General features: G+C 44.3%; 1 pseudogene; it reads right to left on the bottom strand.

Moving 5' to 3' along the window:
* Nucleotides 1–416: 416 nt before the first annotated feature.
* LOC101591476 lies at nt 417–1472 on the bottom strand (annotated as a pseudogene).
* Between the last annotated feature and the right edge of the window lie 2394 nt (nt 1473–3866).

Below are 3866 nucleotides of genomic sequence, written 5' to 3'. Positions count from 1 at the left end.
AGAGCTTCTTAGATACCTCAAAAACTCAATAATTATTTTTTTTTCTAAGTTGAAAAGCCATTTATTTCACTGGGAAGATAAAGTGATCCGACTCTAGGTCTAGCCTTTGGGCTAAAAGAAACCCAAGAGCAGTGGTGACTCTCACCGAGGTCCTTCCCAAATCCAACACCACAGTGAGACCTGCTGGGAAAACAGAACATGAGAAGTATTAAACAACAGCAAGAGCAGGATAATGGGCACTAGAGAGAAAAAGAAAGGAGGTCTGAATTCAGCAAGGTAAATTAAGGTCCACGGTTCCCGAGAGACTGAATGCGCAGAGCCGAGAACATCTCGGAGACGGGGTACCAACGAAGTGGGTATTCTCATGCACAAACTACAGCTCAGAATTTCAGCCCACACACATCCCACCTCAAGCTTTAAAAGTATGAGTACTGAGTAGGATCCGCGTACTGCTCCCGCTCATACCGGGCCATGTCGGACAAGGAATTCCGCGCGGCTGCAGAAGTTGGAGACAACTCGCTCTCATACCCATAACCCTACCTCTCTCCAACAGTGGGGACTGGGCCTGGAGCGCGACGCAGGGGGCTCATCCCGCTCATAATATGAAGTGGAAGCTGCAGTAACAGCAGCAGCTGTGGCGGCGGCAGCTCCAGAGGCCGGCAACAAGTGTCTATTGTGGGGATTGAGAGAGGTGGAGGGGAGGTGACGGCCATGGCTGTGTTCTGGACAAGGTCTGTTCTGCTTAATTATACGCAGAAGTAGCTGCAGCTGGCACTGCCTCATAGGACCGGGCAGCACCGCGGCGCTTGTGGTAGGCATCGAATGCTCCGTACACGTTGTTGTAAAGCAACGAATCCCCGTAGCTCATAGTGTAAGGTGTACGCACTGCTCCACATTGCTCATTATATTGCTTGGTCAAGTCCGCCACGTGGCCCGAACGATCTATTGGACACTTTTTGGACCACTGCCCTCTTTCCCGCACCGACAGCAGCCGCCCTGGTCTCCCACTCCAGGCGCAGTCCTAAGCTGACTGGTGGACAACCGCACGTGCATTCGTTTGCCTTGAAACTCAGTGTTATCAAGGCCCCGATGGACTTCACTGCATCTTCTCCCCACTCCATGTGTACAAAGGCGTAATCTTGCACGATGTCACATTGGATGCCTGGACCATATTCCTCCAATTTGGGCCGAAGCTCTTTGTTGGTACAGGTGGGGCTGAGGTTACCCACGTGTAACTCGGTTGAAGCTCTGCTCTTGTACTTGCTGGCTTCCACATTGATGGTTACTCCATGCAACTTATAGTGGTGCAGGCTCCGGATGGCATCCTCCGCCGCTGTCTTGTCCTCTATGTGCACAAAGCCATAGTTCTTAATGATGTCACATTCCAGCACCTTCCCATACTGCTCAAAGAATGAGCGGATCTCTTGCTCTGTGGCCTCCCAGGGCAGGTTTCCAGTGAATACCCTCACCATCTGGACCCAGTGGCACGGAAATCTGCAGGGCCTCTTCCTCACTGTGCAGATACTTCCAACAAAACGCTCAAAAAAATCAATTATTAAGAGAAGGATGAAAAGAAAGCAAAGAAATAAGGCAGCTTTTAGAACTGTTCCAGAGGGCATACAGTTGGTGCTTTAACTGTATTCCCTTTGATACTTATAGTTGGCCTTCTGTATCCATGAATAGAAAAAAAACTTCATACATTGTGTCTATACTGACATGCATAGAATTTTTCTGTCATCCCTTAACACTGTATAACAACTACTTATACACCTATATTGTATTAACATTATAAGCAAAAACAACAATGATTTAAAGTATAAAAAATTTTGTGTAGCACCAAGTGTGTGGCACATGCCTATAATCCCAGTACCCAGGAGACTGAAGCAGGAGATATATCATGAGTTTGAAGTCAACTTGGCCTATATATTGAGTTCAAAATAAATCATGTAGGTTATGTGCAAATGCTGTACCTTTGCTATAAAGAATTTGAGCATCAAAAAATGAAAACCATATATGAGATCACATCCTTGAGTACCAGAGGGGAACTCCTGGAACCAGTTCTCTGCAAATTCTGAGGGACAACAGCATTTAGCTACTGCTTCCTGTTCAGTAGGGAAAAGTAAATAGAAATTACAAAGCTGGTAGAGGAAGAAGAGCTTTGCTCCTTTGCTTTATATTTCTGTCATTATGAATTCAGAAACTTATCACTCCAGCAGTGATAACTTATTCCTATAGTAGTACGTAATAAGCATTCTCCCAACAACTGCACAACTAGTCTAATTGTACTGTCTACAAAGACACCAGCAACAGCCACCATCACCCTCCTCGGCAGAGGGTGACTACCAGCTCTGTGAGGTCTCTTTTCCAAGCTGAGAATTTTCACATTCTCCAACGTTTGAGTTTCAGGTCCATGAAGTCACTCCTCCAAGCTTCTAAATGTTCTCTTTGTCTTCCCAACCCTAGGGATGCCGACCGCTCCCTGAAACTGCCACCTCCATAATAGTTAGTGTGCTTCTTTTGAACTTAATATTTCTCTATTTTAAATTTTCTCTGTAAGGGTGACTGTGTGGCTTCCATTTCCTAACAGTGTCCTGAGTGGTAGATTTCCTCCCTTTCTTTATCTTACTTGTACTAGCATACAAGATTCTTAGTGGATTGTTTAATAAATCGGTGGGCACAAATCCTCTCTTCAGGATCCACTTCTGGGAAACACAACCCAAGATAGTCCCAGAAAGAATTTTGGAAATTGTAAATCATATTGAACTGACTAGAAACAAGTGGTTTAGAAGTCATGTGTGTTTCTCAGGAAATTTTATTGCCAAAGAAACTGCACACCAAACTGAAGCCATTTTGATTTTTCAAGCTATAAAATCACACTGACTCCCAGCCTCAGTGTGAAAGTATGAAAGCTTTTGCAGCCCCCCAAAATTCCACTCAAATGCAACCACCAGAAATTGTGAATGTATAAAAAAAATTGAAGGACATAGCAAAAGACAAAGAAAACAAAAGAAAAGAGATATCACTCAAAAAGAAGAGTCAGGATCTGATCACCGCATCATGGAAATGTCTTACAAATAGCATTTTAGAAATCTGTGGAGCAATGACTACTGTGTCTCCTATTAATTTTTTTGCAAGTATCTCCTTGTATTATTGTATATTTATTGTCAACATTATGGGAAAGGGAGTTGTCTTTTTGTATCATAGGTTACCAAATCAAGAGAAGCTACTTGTATGGGATGGAGATATAGCTGAGTAGCAGAACACTTGCTCACTATGCATGAGGCCCTGCACAAGGTAGGGTTGGATGAATGAGAATGAATATGGATTACAGACCTGATGGAGAAATCTGTGTACCACCTGGGATTTTATGCTAGATGTAGTGACTTACATACTTAGGACATAGGTTATTGTATGATGGAGAGGTAAAGAAATAGATGCTTGGGAGTAGACATGGGATTGAAGCAGAGAAAATGTTATGTGTTTACCAAGCCATTTAATTTATTTCTTTGAACATCTGAAGTACTTTTACATTCAGAAGGTAGCACATGGCTACCTTAGTCCACCTGTACACCGATGACACCATTACAGCACTACTAAAAAAGTATGGTTCAAAGACTAGTGCTGGGGCTGGCCAAATAGCTCAGTGGATTAAAGTGCCTGCAAGCAGGTACAGGGGCCAGGAGTTCTATCCCCAGGCCTGCTGTGCCAGCCCCACCCCCAGGGTGCACTGAGACAGCAATTGAGACTGGGCATGGTGGCACGCACCAGTAATCCCAGCTCTTGGGAGGCTGTAAACAGGTGGATCACTATGAGTCTGATCTAGTAGTAAGACGCTGAACACCCTGTAGACCCTTCCCTAAAATATA

Source organism: Octodon degus, unplaced genomic scaffold (assembly GCF_000260255.1).
Source record: "Octodon degus isolate 3935 unplaced genomic scaffold, OctDeg1.0 scaffold00026, whole genome shotgun sequence".
Lineage (NCBI taxonomy): Eukaryota > Metazoa > Chordata > Mammalia > Rodentia > Octodontidae > Octodon > Octodon degus.
Note: the sequence above shows the minus strand (reverse complement) of the source record. Positions and strands in the feature narration are given on the sequence as shown.